The 16,152-nt window shown below is 38.2% G+C and overlaps 1 protein-coding gene and 1 non-coding gene across 2 annotated transcripts in view; both read right to left on the bottom strand.

The window, feature by feature from the left end:
• LOC146001776 (ubiquitin-conjugating enzyme E2Q-like protein CG4502) overlaps window positions 1-16,152 on the bottom strand; it is a 63,921-nt gene that overhangs the window by 30,585 nt on the left and 17,184 nt on the right. The gene's annotated exons all lie outside the window — the stretch shown is intronic.
• On the bottom strand, window positions 3,786-3,856 carry TRNAS-GGA (transfer RNA serine (anticodon GGA)). Its single transcript has one exon. It is a non-coding gene; the product is annotated as a tRNA-Ser (tRNA).

Genomic DNA, 16,152 nt, shown 5'->3' with positions numbered 1-16,152 from the left:
GGCCGTGAGTGGGGGTCATGTGATCAGCATCACGTCCCTGACCGCCTTTACCCCCAGGGTTTCCCCCAGGTACCTTCACGTACATTCGACGCTGGGGGAGGGGGTTCAGGGGCCGCTTCCAACGTTAGAAAAGTTCCCGGATTTGAACCGGCCGGGGATCGAACCCGGGACCTTCAGCATGGTAGTCAGACGCGTTACCGACTGACCCACCTACCATACATACACACATATATATACACCGTGTTTCAAAAAGCATCATCCGATTTGGAAGTCATCGCTAAAACACATCGAACAACGTACCCTTAGGAAGAGGATATTCGTGAGTTTCACATGATTGCCGGCAGGTAGCAGTAGCGCGCTCCCCCCCCCCCCCCGCGCTTGCATCAGATTCAAGCAATATGGCAACGTCGCAACAAAAAGTTATCTGTGTACTGTACTTTGAAGTGTGTGAATCTGTTACAACAGTGCATCATGGATTTCGGCGATTTTTTCTTGTGGAGGTACATTCAAGACGCTGTTTATGTGCCTCCACTTCAGACTACTCTGGATAAACTGGGAAACCGGATCACAGCAGCAGTCGCAGCAGTGACTCCACACTTGCTCGCACCTGTATGGATGAATTCTCCTACCATATGGACATATGCCGAGCATCCAAAGGGGGTCACATTGAGCACTTATGAAAATTTTTATGTAAACATTAATGTATAGCTGTGTATTTTAAAAGCAATTCCAAGTTCCTGGTTTGATAAATAAAAAATATATAGCCTTTTGAAATCGGGTGATTTAAACACCCTGTATTATATATATATATATATATATATATATATATATATATATATATATATATATATATATATAGACACACACACACACACACACGTGGGTTAAGTCATAAGTCATGGCAACTATATTTTTTTCTCGTGAACAGGGGACAACACGAAAAATCTAAGATATACGTTTGAAAGTGTATGAAATGTACTTTCGAGAGAAGCCACCAGATGAAGTCTGGATGCAGGAGACTCTCGTAGGGAAGAGGCAGAACACATGACATTGTACAACAGTGTTTTATTTTGGCAGTTTACACACTGCCCCGTATGAAGGCCTCCATCCACTTCGCCACTGTTTGATAGGGCATGACATGCACACCCAGTGTTTTCCGTAGATCTGTATGGCATCCCCCTGCATTTCTGCCGCGGAGAACTGCTATTTTAACATACGAAAGTTGCTCCTGCTTCATGATCTCCATTTTCGAACGCTGTCACTCACCGACTGAACTTGGGTGCGTGTTTACTACCCCGCCATTGTTTACATACACAATTTGGTGGCTTCTTTCGAAAGTACATTCCATACACTTTCAAATGTATATCTTGGATTTTTGGTTGTTGTCCCCTGTTTACGAGAAAAAAAATAGTTGTCATGACTTATGACTTAACCCTCGTATATATATATATATAATTATGTGTGTGTGTGTACGTATATACGTTTATCCGTTGAATCGCGGAAACTTTGGGCTGTCGCTGCGAGTGAATACGTGCGGTGTTGCCCGCCACGTACATCTTTACTTCGTTCAATAAAAATAAATCTGTATAAAATCTGTTTCGCAATGTGAATTGACAATGATAACGGATTTTAAAAACATATGCAAGGAACTTCAAAACAAGACCAATATTGTATTTATAGGACTACCCAATACTAAGAAACAATTGTTTCGTAAACAATTTATGACAACTCTTAAAACTCTGAAACTTAACAATTGTGTATAAAACACCTCTGCCTGCACCGTACTGAAATTTCATTACGATCGGATCACCCGTTTTATATTTATAGAATTTCAAAGAGAACGCTCGCTTGCAAAACTAAAAAAAACTGCACTTTTTCTGTCCTCTGTATGCACTCTTTGATAAATAAAATACACACAGAAATGCAGGGAAGGATGCTTTTATCAATTACTACTCCGTGTGATGCAATAAAATGCATCAGTTCACCAGATCAGACACGACCATGCCAAATAAACCAAAGTGCATCAACGTTGATTTGATTCATTTTTTGTGTACTATCGGAAACCAATAAAACTATTAGTGGCCCGAAGGAAATACTGCTTTTTATATAAAAATTTCACATCTCGATCGACATATTCGTCTGTCTTCCCATGGGAGTCACAAATTTACATTTATTTTTATATACTTAACTGCCATTAGAGAAATGCAGATAAAATAAAAATTCGACAAAGTATTGATTACGCTGTTCACATTTTGACCGAAAGTTTGCAAGTGCCTTAAATTTAGATTATTTACATTCAATTCAAATTAATTACATAAAAACATGTAAGAAAATACTTAGCTCCAGCTTCGAAAATAGTGGCACGTAATCAAAATATGAATTTCATTATATCACAATATTTCCCAAAAAATGTTAGAACAATAACTTATAGATACAGGTAAGATCCATCATTATTTCGAAATTTCCAATAATTTTTATTAAGATCTTTTGTAAAAACATTCTTTCTTTCAAGTAATTTAAGAATGAGAAACGCAATATGAAATGAACGACATATATCAGCACGGTAAAGGCCTGTTTACAATATACGTAATCACCTGTCAAATCCTAGGATGTCACATGTCCCCTCGTATAATTTAGAATTATTTTTAAAGTACTTGAAATGTCTCGAAAACAAACATCAGTTTTCTTGTCTTCTTGCTCCTCATATCTGGAGAAGATTAATTCAATTAAAATAAAATTGCCTATTTTAAGTTTTCATCTCGATATTGTTTCCTACGTCCTCTATTGCAGTTTATATTTTTTCTAATCCCGGAAGAAATGCCTTAAGAGTAATTAATACCTTGAATGGCCCGGTATGGATGTCAGTTGAAGCAGATGTAAGCGAAAATGAGATCGTAACCAAGGAAACTCATTAGGAAAACGTCGCTCCGCTTAAAACTGAAAAGATCTCGGACTGAGGTGAATGACTTTTTGGGGAATAAAAGGTAGTATGGGGGAAGTCGAGCGGGAAGAACGGGGAAGCCAAAGTCTGAGATCCATGTCACCAAAGTCCCGACGGCTGAGATTGGCAAGAGATTGATCACGTAACGCGCCATTCCTATCTCTAAGCCTGTCACGTGAGTGTGTGTATTGAGTTTTAAGTCCACTTTATGCACAGTAAGGTTAATCGGGACTAGACCTACAGTTTAAAGTGGAATCCGAACCACTATGTGCCTCCACCGGGTATCGAATCCGAGACCATTAGATTACAAACTGACGAGGTTACCTGTACGCCATCGTAGAGGCCCAAGCCTGTCATGATACCAGTGATTGTCATTCATATTGCCATGACGTTGGAATGTCATATTGTAATTGACAGAGCTGTTAGCACAGAGCGCTACGACACCAGAAGTCCAGGATTCGAATTCCAACCTGGTCATGGGTGTTCATTGTCATTGTCCCTTCATTACATTTATCACATTATAATTCATCCCCATCGTCGCGACTAGGCAAAGGTGGTAGAAAAAGCGATGCTAAATAACAAACTCAAATCAATCAAACCATATTGTTCTTATCTCAAACTTGTACTGCTTTTGCAGCAAACTAGTGACTGAAAGTAACAACCCATTTAGGTTGTACCTTAATATGCGAAGCAGCAATTTTGAGCCCATCCACGTGCATGCTAGGATTTATTTGTGATGTTTCAAATATTTACCGCAGAAGCTCTGTGTATAAACTGTTTCGTACCGGGTTACTCATTTTCGAAAACACTGACATAATTACGTATAACTGTTAGCGAAAAATGCAGGCTCGACCAGGACTCGAACCCTGGTCTCTGGCATTCCGTGCCATTGCTCTACCACTGAGCTACCGAGCCGGCCTGGCTTCGCCTGATTTTGCGCTTCCGCTGTTTTACCTGTGTGCAGTGATGTGCGTTTACGCGTTAACAACGATAGTCTACATTCTACACGTAGACTATTTTACACACGTAGATGACGTAATCTATGTAAGCAACATGGCGAAAGGTGATAACTTACCAAAGGGCGCCGTGGAAGTAAAACAAAATTATACTGCGTATCAGTTGCTGATGTGTAAGAATAACTTTTCATGCTCTTCCTTCCAAATTTGAACAATTTCTCACCTAGGAAAAACCTAACATAGGAAATATTCTAGTATTTTATGGGAAAAAGACTAATGTTGCCTCACGACTGCCATCTGTTGTTTCTTTTGCATACTATTTATCTTCTTCCATACTTGATGATAGAAGAGTAGAGACATTTTATTGTAAATTGGGTTATTTTCAGTTCGTTAGGAACCAATATAGTTGAGAATGTCACTTTCCTTTCATGAAAGCCTTCGAAATTAATTTTAATGTACTTTAGATTGTCTACATAGTCTATATAAACTACAACCCAATGTAATGTAAGCGTAGATTACGTGTAGACAACGCATGTAGACGTAAACGTATAGTGTACGGCACATCACTGCCTGCGTGGAATCGTCTCTGCCAGTACTACCGCAACGAGATCTGTTGCCTTTGAAACACAGTAGACGTTGGCGTTGACTCTTTGCTCCCAGCGTACAGATGTTACTTCATTGTTTGTGCCTAATTTAATGAACTGACATAACTGATTCAAATAATCTGCGGCCAATACAATCTCCGTATGTATGCAGTAATAACCATCGTGATGTTACCGTCATGCAATTTCGGGTTCACCCCTTTAGTTAAAAAGAAGGGATGACATCATGAAGCATAAAACATCTGTTGGCCAACCTTGCCCGTCTTCTTGCATTACATAAACTTTGAGGCTACATTTTGTAAATCTCATCCTAAAAAGCTACGCTGCGTCTGTTTTGTGAGAACAAAAACATCGGTTAAATGCCTAAAGCTTCAGTTAGATGCAAATTTTCCGCTTCCCTCGTATCTAAAATAAATTACCTACGTCAGCAATGTTCATATTATGCGGACAGACGAAGCACGTCGATGAAAATTGCAACAAAAGGAGGAATCGTTATTTTCCGGTCTAAAGACTCGTTAAAATAGTACTAACATCCAGACGGAACGTTTTTCCATTTTGTACTGCTACATTGAAACAATGCAACAAAATGTTAGCTTTCTTGTTTGTGTTTGCCTTTGTGTTCTTAACAATTCAAATTTTCTTCAACTAACACATCCAGAAATTAGTTATATTTCTAACATAGCTTCTTCATGAAAGGATTAAGAAAAAAAGCAGCTAGAATAATCGACTGGAAACTTTCAATATAAATCTTTACAGAATATTTGCATACTAATAAACCTTCCTTCATTGAATTAGAACCTCCTCGAAGGTGTATTGGTAACCTCATTACCTTGTAATCAAGGGGTCCCGGGTTCGATACCCAGTGGAGGGACATAGTGGTTCGCTCACTTTAAATTGTAGGCACAGTCCCGATTAGCCTTTCTGTGCATAAAGTAGACTGGAAATCAAGAAACTCAAACTCATTGTACTGTCTCATCATATACTTTTAATATAAACTAAGTTTTCCTGAAACTTTTTTTTACAAGCCATAATTGTGGGGGGCCCCCCGATGGTACAGTGGTAGCGTCGTCGCCTTGTAGTCAAGGGGTCCCGGGTTCGATACCCGGTGGAGGCACATAGTGGTTCGGATTCCACCATAAACTGGTCCAGTCCCGATTAGCCTTACGGTGCATAAAGTGGACTTAAAACACCAAACTAACCAACCAACCATAATTGTGGACGTCGTACAAATAAAAATATATTTTGGTTAATACTAAAACAAATTTATTTAAATTAGTAAATTTTGACTTGTTGGAAATATTTGTTTCATATTTCCTTCAATATTATGTACACACATCCACACACACACACAGAGAGAGAGAGAGAGAGAGAGGGAGGGAGAGAGAGAGAGCGAGGGAGGGAGAGAGAGGGAGGGAGAGAGAGAGAGAGAGAGAGAGAGAGAGAGAGAGAGAGAGAGAGAAAAACAGGAATTTTCGAAAGAGAAACATGATTCAAGAGAGACAATATGCTCGTGTGTATGAGTATAAAATGTTCTATAGAGGTTTTATCATCTGAGATTCATATCAAATATTAATGTGACATAAAAATATATTTTGGATGTTTCATATTCCACGGCATCTTGTAAGAGAACAACATGAGTAAAATTTGACACTAACTTTCCTTTAACTTACAAGAGGTTGAAATAAGAGTTGGTAATGTCCTTACAAAAATATGCCAACCAAAATTTACATCAGTACGTTCCATGTTGTTATCTTCGCTGCTATGACAACCAAAGCACAGACTACATCCAGACATTTACAATTTAATAATACATTACACCTACCAGTCTAATGGTGTATTTTTTCGCACCAGAGTAACGCAGGGTTAAGCCAACAAAGCTGTTGCTAATGGCCTTTAGAGAGAGTAGCACATCTTGCGACCCTTAGAGAGATTGAGAGAGAGAGCTCCGATGGACATATATCTTGCCCTCTCCCCTCCTCCACATAGCTGCGTAGTTCCACAGAGACGAGACCTTTTCATCTTGGCCTCGCATTAGGCAAAACCCTCCGTTGCGGCTTGCTGACGTCACAACCGCTGCTGTCCTTTCCGTAATGGGTAAACCTTAATTAATTCACCCGCTTGATACGACGTGAGGGAAAGCATAAAGGCAAGGGGAACATAGTTCCACGCATGATAGACACCTTCGAGCACGTTATGGAAATTGTCTTTGGAATTTATGTCAATGCCGCAATGATAGAAATCTTGACCAGGTCTTAGCCTTGGGATTTCGCGTGTGTATTGATCTCCTGGCGTGCGCTGCTCAAATTTCATCGTCATGCGGAGTGTAAGGCGTCGGGAACGACGCAAACTTTTGCCAACATTCCCGCCCCCTCTTAAATGCTTCCGCGACTTGTGTAGCCAAAAATAAACCAACAGATTAAGTAATTGACTTTGTATCATTCTTAGTCAACGGTAATGTAGGTATGTGTGTTAGTACACCGATTTCAAAAGAGATTAATTTGGACAGAAATAACGAAGATCTTTCGCACAGGAAAGTGGTGTTCGCTTGGAAATGTGTTTGAAATAACAGGCGTAGATTTACTCATTCGAAAGTCACGGATCCTGCGCGGTAGGCAACACACATAAATCTAATGTAACATTGGTTGCATATACGAAAGGATAAATAATATTTATTGCCAATTGGTTTTATAAGGGTGGACTCCAAATCATTATTTTACTAAACATTTTATTAAAACAGCCACGATGTAGATATTTTCGTATTGAGTACCAATATCTATATCTGGACTGAATCTTCTTATTTAGATGTCACCCTTGTTTGAAGGAATTGGAATTGATTCATCTGCGTACTATTGATCTGAGCAAGAATGTAGGATTTTTTTATCGCTGGAAACGGACGTTGCTGAGGACGTAAAAAGTGTATTTTTACCCTTAAGGAAGGGCTAACTCAGCGATTTTTTTAATTTCTCGGTGTTTTCAGACAATTTCATGAGTCGTCATCGAGCATTCCTTGGCTCCGGGGCTTCATGTAGAACATTTATGTCAGCGAGTGTTGGGATTGGGGCTACATTTCCACGTGAAATGACACAATTTGAGCATTTCTGTGAGTGAATGTTTATACAATTTTTATGAACCCACTCATATTAGACTATCGCTTAAAAAATTGTCAACTTTTAGGGATTTTTAAAATTGCTTATTTACGGGAGTAAATCAAATTAGGAAAATGATATTGGTGTTCTTTTGAAGATGAGAAGTGACTAATACATATTATCTCTAAAGTAGATATTGTGGCCATTTTCTTTAATGTTCAAAGTTGAATAGCTAAATCAGTCTTGCTCGATTTCTGGTCCACAGGTTTGCATTTGAGCTGACTGGGCTGTGGTTTATGCCACATGCAGCTATTCATTCTGAAATTAGGTTTTGGGCTGGCTAACAATTAACAAACAATCTCCGAGCGAATACAAAAGCACATCAATCACTTAAACCATCACTCTATGGCCTCTTTCAAGGGTATATTTCGGCTTCGTCGATGGCGTCGTCGCCTTGGAATCAATCCCGTGTTCGGTACCCGGTAGAGGCACATTGAACGGTGGTTTTGAACCCACTTTAAACTGTAGGTCTAGTCCTGATTAGCCTATATGTGCATAATGTGGACTTAAGACAGAGACTCGAGGGAATATCCAGGAAGGAAGAAATTACAGCCGCATGTTGGTTTTACTTGTGTAAATGGAAAAGTGGCTTATCCCAGCCTCGCGGAACTCCCATAATTTTAGTTTCGTTCGAAAACAAAGAAATTCTATTAGCTGTTTATTTGATCCTTTTTGCCGGCACGTAAGCATGGAAGTTACACGGGGACCCCCTCCCCCCAGAGTTGATATCCCGGATGTGTTGCAATAGTTTGAACTTAATGTTAAGCCAATAAATTTTAGGTGTCTGCTTCCTTTTTTTATTGATAAATCGAGAAACAATATACATAAATCTTCAGTTGTTATCAGACTATGCACAAATTATAACAACCCTGTTCGAAAGGGAATTAAAGTAGACTTCGCGCTTCCTTTTATAACATATAGCTCAATAATAAAACGACATATATTGTCATTGCCTAATCATTTAAATTCACAGTAAATTTGATTGAAGCTGTGTTTGTATTATATTATTTTTATCGATACTATGTATTTAAAGTCATGCCTTATATACTCTCATATGGATTTGATATTTGTACAAATTGTGTAATTAATCTTAGTGTTCATCGACTATTGTGCGATGTATAATATGTGTGTATCTGAAAGTATTTAGCAGTACTCTGTTGTGATTGTACTACATTGCGTTTGTATTTTGTTCTGTTACTTTGTGTAACATACCTACTGCCATTTTTATCTTTTTTTATCATTTGAAATATTGTAATTCTGTAATTTAGTATTTTTGTAATTTTTAAAATGTATATTTAATCTTTATTATAAATGTTTTAATATGATCCTTTGTAATTGGAACTATTGGTTCTGTTAAGGATCTTTTGCTAAATAAATAAATAAACAGCTCAGGGGGTTCATTCTCCCTCTCATCAATGGGTACAGTGGCAGTACCTTCAAACATTTCGTCAGACTTTTTATGGACACACTGTATATAGCGCTTGTGTTTGCACCTACGTGCAAGGAATGGAGAGGGGAAGTCTGTGCTAATGAAGTCTGTGCTGAGCATTTGAAGGATGTGAATACGAAATGTTTATCTTCAATTGTCTCCACGAACTGGATCGAAAATGCAATACGGTGGAAAAATGAGGAACTTTGCATGATTCACCTGGAGCTAAATTGTCCAGAATCGACTCGATTCCAGCAGCCGGTTTTATGCCTCCACGTTTCCCATTTAATTAGTCTCCTGGAGACAATCAGGCCGAAGCAATTCCTTCTGCTCGTCTGCTGAAGGGAAGGCAATTATAAAAATTCCTTCGGGCTGAACGGTCCTGATAACTCCCAGACGTTACGTAAGGTTCATTTGGCTCTTTCTGAAAAGCAAAGAGAAACAGGGGGAGAAATGACACAGGAATGAGATGCAGAAAAGCATCCCAGAAGACGAGATTAAAAAATGAACCATTCTCAGTTTTCTTTCACTGGCAGATATAATAGAACAGGTTTCGATTTCAAATCGTCAAGTGGCCAGATGATACATGAACAAAAGATGAAGTTTTCACAGAACAATGATCTCATCAACGTGTAAAGTGATGTAATTACATCGACATTCGCGGCATAGTGGTTAGCGTGACGTGCCCCGACGTCATGGATCATGGACGCTTCAAGTGTCTTTATCTCTCTCTACTATTTTTCAACCATTTCTAGCCTACATGTACAGTAGAAGTACAGAAATTGGCAACGCAGACAATTACTAGCTCACTGCACACGATGAAACGCAGAATTCCATAAATATATTTTGCTTCATTAAAAGATCGTCAATTTTATATTTGGCATAGTAACGTCCTGCGTAAATCCAGAGGAAATAAACTGATGTTATTCTAGTTGACCAAGAAAGATTCTATTTCCGTCTTAATATTTTCAAAATGACTTTTCATCGTCTGGTGTGTTCAAATCGTTGGCAAAAGGAATGAATAAATGCTGATGAATTCATGCAAACGAATTACAAAACACCTATTTATTCGCATGGTAATATTAAATTAATACAATCACAGACAGACGCAACTCCAGGTGCTACTTTGGCTAGGATTTAACCGCGTTTCGTGAGAACCTTCTCCTCTCCTCGATGCTTTCTCATTCCTGTCTCTAATTAAATCGAACTCCTTCACTCTCGTATTCTCCTTTCGTCCAAAACTTCGACCATTGATCTCTCTACGTCAACACCCTTACAGCATCCTTCACTCGCATCATCTCGTTCCTCGTTGTTTCCAAACACACCACAAAATCCAGGCAAAACTGTATCCTGATGTCGGATACTTTTATCCGAATTTCCAAAGGGGTTGGATATTTACTTATTTGTCATCCACGTGATCCGTTAACTTCACAACGGATAACGAACTAATTTATATCCGAACATGTGTCAAACTAACATTTCTTGACCATACACTTATCGTGTACATGATGAAAAGAATAAATTGTTCACAAATGAGATTTTTGCTCTGGGGTAACCTTACTGGACAAAATTAGAAGTGAATAAATCGGAAATAAATGGAATGTCGAAGCAACGGTAGAAGAAATTTATAAATATCAGTTAAAGTAGAACAATCATGTTCTGAGGATGCCAGACAGCAGTTTGCCTCGAAAATTATTAAATTACAAGCTAAAAGTAAAAACAAAAATTAGAGAGACCATATGGGCCAAGGAATTATCAATTTTTGTATTCGCAGAACGGGCTTTTGTTACCCAGACCTGTAAGAGGAAGATCAAGATGAAGCAGTATTTCGAAAATCTCTATTGCTTTCTGCGTGTGAATGAGATGAACGAATAACTTCATGTAATTATATGGAAATTACAAAACCTGCTGATAGTTATATTACATTTCTACTGTAATCACTTTTAACCTCTAACAGATGCCCATTAAATAAAATGATCTTTTGTATCTATTGTGATAACACATTCATACTCGACCTTTCTCTATAAACCAGCATGATCAAGAAATGAGGACTAAAAGTGGTAAACGTTGTAAGTGCCAAAAGCGAAAGTGTTGGGAAATCGCATCGTTCCGCACATCAGCCCGTAAGAACGTGCACACTACTGACCTCTTTACACGTCCTTGGAACTACTTAGAGGGCTACCAGCCACTTTTCACGTTTACCACATTATAAAGCATAGCACATTTCACACTTTAACGTGGAAAACGATGTTTAAATTATTGTGGCACTTACAGCGATTACCAATTTTAGTCTTCAAATATAAATGTTAATTAACTGGTATAGTGATATGATATTGAATAACTTCCACCCCTCCTCTTTTCTTCTCAACTTATTTTTTTTGGGAAGTTTCCGAAATCATCTCACGAAATCCTGAAAATTGAGTTTACTTAAGAGTTCATCAACACACATTTAATTTTCTTCATAATGACAAATCGTGGAACGGTATATAAATAAATATCCTTCCATTGCAAGTGTTCCATTGTCACTTCCATTGTTAGCATAACAATGCACATTATTGTGTCCTCCTTCCAAGACCCGAACTTGACAAAAGACTCTGGCTCTTCCACGGTGTAATCCAGCCATTCTGCGTCCCCGTTCTAATGCCGCCGTGAAGCAAAACACATTAAGCATTGTTCGCAGACGTAAACAAGATCTTAGCAAAGGTATCTCATCCGAGCGTGTTTACACCCAGGATGTAAAAGCTCTTCCAAGAGATGCGGCATCCTTGGAGGCTGTAAATATGGAACGATGCCGTAATCTAATGGACACTGACGCATATAAACAATTATGTTTCGTTTTATATTATGTAGGTTTTCAGTTTCTACAGAACCTTTTAACGAAATTTATTTCTTCATTCTTTAGGAGCAGGGCTAAAGTAGCACTACTTTTGTGTGTGCAATTGTCTTATTATACGTCATTTCTTTGATTATTTACGCTAATTACGATGACGGGAATGAATGATAATTGAATGAAATTAACGAAGGGACTTTCGCAAAGGAGTAGTGGGGTTTGACCTATTACTGGGACAAGAAAGTATGAGCCCCCCTCAGGTAGATTTGGCTACACTTAAAACTAGCTCAAGATGTGCATATGAGCTTATTGCTCAAGTGTGGTACTCTGTCTAATCCAAGATTTTTGTAAAAATGCCCTCGGGAATTTCCTGTGAAAGTATGAGCCCCCTCAGATTGATTTGCCTACACTTACAAAAGCCACATCTGTGAGATTGTTGTCCATAAGCTTGTTAAAAATATGCTCCTCTTGATATTTTTTTTTGGCTACACCTAAAACTAAGCCAAGATGCTCATAAAACCCACACCCACCCACACCCACACCCACCCACACCCACACATATTTACTTCCGGTTTAAGTTCAATTGGGCACCAGGCTCAACTTGTATATCTAGTACTAGGACAATGTAATATGCAGAGGCCCTCTAGAATTGCTCTGTGACTCTCTCATTTCTTACATCATAAACATATGATTTTTCACCTATAAGAATAACACTACATATAGTGTCATCAGGGAGTGTATCGTGGAATTCACAGATAATTTTAATGTTTGTCCTGTCATTAACCACAACTTGTTTTCTTTTTGAAGTGTTGATGACAAACATGGGTCTCTGTGCTTTGAATTCATCTGGTGTGTAATACATGTCAGTATTGCCAGTGGTGACCCTTTTGTATGCTGTAAATGCCTCGTATAATTTAAGAATATCATCCTTGGACATGTTTAAATTATAATTTTCTCTAGGAAACACCTCATTTCTGCCATTTTTAAGATATATGATCTTGATGTTGCAGCTATCAAATTTACTTGAATTTTTTTCCTGATTATTGTTTCTTCCAGTCTGAAACAGTACCACCACAAAATCTGGCATGTTATATTGTATACTGGAGAATGAATTTGTAGCATCAAATTCATAATAGGTACCAGTGGCAGGCTTCTGCACACATTGATATGTATAAAATTGTAAAGGCACCTGTGGATTTTTTAGGATATCTGCTTTGTATTTAAGAGCATAACTGGCCTCATATTCAACAACCGGGATTCTTAGCTCCATAGTCTGAATAAGGCACTTGCCCTCATCAGGTAGGGTATTAGGCAGAGCTTCCCCTGTAGAGTTTAATGTACTGTACTTCATCAAAGCATTATTATCATTGGCAGCTCTTCTAAATGTAATTCTTAAACCACCCTTCCACATAATATCTTTGTAATCTGAGAAGAATCCTGGCAACAGGCGCATAGGAAACAGCATTGTGTGGTTCTTAGATAATATCTTATCACCAGCCTCAAATCCACCTATTTTGTAGTAACAAGCCTCGGTCTTGGATAATTTTAATGTGGCCAAAGCTGTAGAGGTAATGCCAGGGTAATCTACTCTGTTTATAACAACACCATGTTTTCTGATCTCAATTTCAGAGAACAGATGTGGCACAAAATTGTCTACCAATCTTATATATGAATTTGCCGGATAATCTGTACCATCGAGCTTTACAACATCAAATTTGATGTCTAGATCTGCTCTGTGGGGGTGTATAAAGCCATCCCCTACATCAAGATCAACCTCAATCTCTGTGTTGGGTTGATTTAAATTTGCAAATGTCCTCCTGTTTGGGGGGAATGATTGTAGCTCATAACTCTCAATATTTTCCATTTTTTTTGTATGTATTTTTATTTAAATATTAATTTCTATGATAGCAGTTGTTGTGGCTCCAGCAAAATCAACTAATTCTTCTTTTTCATTAGTGACCATCAACTCAATGTAATCTATTCTATTATGGCACACAGGAAAATATAATGTTGGTGATGGAGTGTAGATGATGGGCTCCATAAATTCAGAGTTAGGTTTGAATGTTGCAATGATGCCAGTTTGTTTGTGAGTGCCTGTGCCATTTGATTTGGTGATCATACCCTCAGCCACATTACAGTGAATATTCAGAGTCTCTATGGCTAAGAATTTAGGTATATTAATAGCAGTGTGTTTGATGGCTGGTTCAAGTTTTGTGTTGTTCTCAAAGCCTAACAGCTCTCCTATAGTACCCAGATCCACTGTTTCTGTAGCAGACACAATCTCTACTCTGTGAGTGACAGAATTTTGAGTTAACACTATACCTCTGGGTAACTGAGCATTTAGAGTGGACAGATTATACTGCCCTGGAGTGATGACAATTTTTTGATCACCAACTGCAATTGTGTTGTTGCGGTGTGTAATATTAGGGATCAAGTACATGCCATAAAATGCTCTGAGAGCTATTGTTTTGGGATATACTATATCATCATGTAATGTAAGTTTCAATATTGAATTTTGGCTGGTGAGATGGAATACCCCCATGATGTTTCAGATACCACAAGGCCTTTTGAAAATCTTCAATTGATGGTTTATTTATTTGAGACAGATATCTAAGAACAGATAAACACAGATGTCCACAATTAACATCTTTGAAGTTTTGAACACGGGCATTATTGTAATAAAGATTAGTTGATTTTAGATATTTTACTAAATTTTCAGGTGGAACACCTCCAAATGAATCAAACACAAATGCCTCATTTTTTAAATATTTAAGATAACAGATCCAGTGAGTGCCCTGATTTTTGTACTTATCCAAATTAACTATGCCACACTCTTTGTTGAGTGGTTGTTCTGGTAAAGAATCAGACATGTACACACCTCTAAAATTTTTGATGCCCAGTGGCTTGATTAAAGCTTCAATATCTTGGTTTGTAAGCGGCTCTTGTTTTTTTAAACTTATTCATGGCTCTTTTAACACCTTTGCCTTGTTTCTCCATGGCCAGATTATGGCGCTTCAATTCATCTAATTCTGCCTTATTCTTCTTGGCATCTATTACTCTTTTTGCTATAGCAGCTGATCCCCCAGCCAAGCTGCCAACAGCCCCCAAAGCTGCTAAGATGGCCGAGATAGTAAATATAAATCCACCCACATGTGATTTTTTTCTAGATTGTTGTAATTTTTTTAATTGGGGGGTACTAAGCAACAATTTCATACCATGCCCTTGGCAAGACAAGAATTTTTTTCTTGCGCTGCTTTTTGGTTAAAAGACTATCAATAGTTTTAAGAGATTTAAGACCTGCATAAGGTATCTGATACATAACACCCTTGGCCTTCATTGTAGGTTTATTATATACATATTCACAACCCCCACCCCAGTTTTTGTTTGGTGTTCATAGCTATGGTGGTCCCCAATGCTGCTATTTTCTCACTTAAAGAAGCATCTTTGCTTACAAATCTACCAAATGCAGCCTCTTCTAATTTCTTGTCTGCAACATGTCTCTTGTCAAGATCAGAATGTGTGTTGTATGCTATGTCATGGTCTCTACAAGCAGCATCTAGCGGATTAACACCACGATCACCTCTGTTTAATCTATGATCTAGTTTTGTGCCTGGACCACAATACTGATAGCCTGGAATGTGAGTTCAAATGGCAGCTTGTTTATGATGTCATTAACCAGCCCCCGACCCTCAGAGATATTCCAAAATTTAGGTGGTAGAGTATTAATAATTTTTATAAGATATCCAATCCCCTTAGTGTCATTCACTATAAAATTAGACAATTTAGTGCTTATCATGTCCATAATTCCAACCTTTTCATTGTAAAAATTGTGGTTGCCAGCATTTTCCTCCCCAGCTATCACCAGCAACCTATCTACAAGTTTCCTGACATCATCAACCCACACAAATTCTTTAGGCAGGGTGTTGTATTGTTTGATCACACTACCTGTCTTGATCTGTGACCATATGGGCTTGATTAAGTTGTTGTATTTTGCTCCACTGCTAGACTTCACTCTTTTTTGTGTGGGATCATTGTTCTGGTGTAGAGCATCTGATTTTATTAATATTTCTTTGTAATGCTCATAATCTTGATCTGTATAACTGCCAGGTCTCTTCCTAGTCATCAGTTCCCACAATCCAGGTGTGCCGGGATACTTAACAAAACCACCTCTTTCTCCAAGATGAGATTCTGAATATACAATTAGATCATCTCCCATAAATGTTACTCTGAAATTGCCAATTCTATGTA

Source organism: Lepisma saccharinum, chromosome 17 (genome assembly GCF_977018435.1).
Source record: "Lepisma saccharinum chromosome 17, izLepSacc3.1, whole genome shotgun sequence".
In the NCBI taxonomy this organism is placed as follows: domain Eukaryota; kingdom Metazoa; phylum Arthropoda; class Insecta; order Zygentoma; family Lepismatidae; genus Lepisma; species Lepisma saccharinum.
This window is presented reverse-complemented; position numbering and strand designations above follow the sequence as displayed.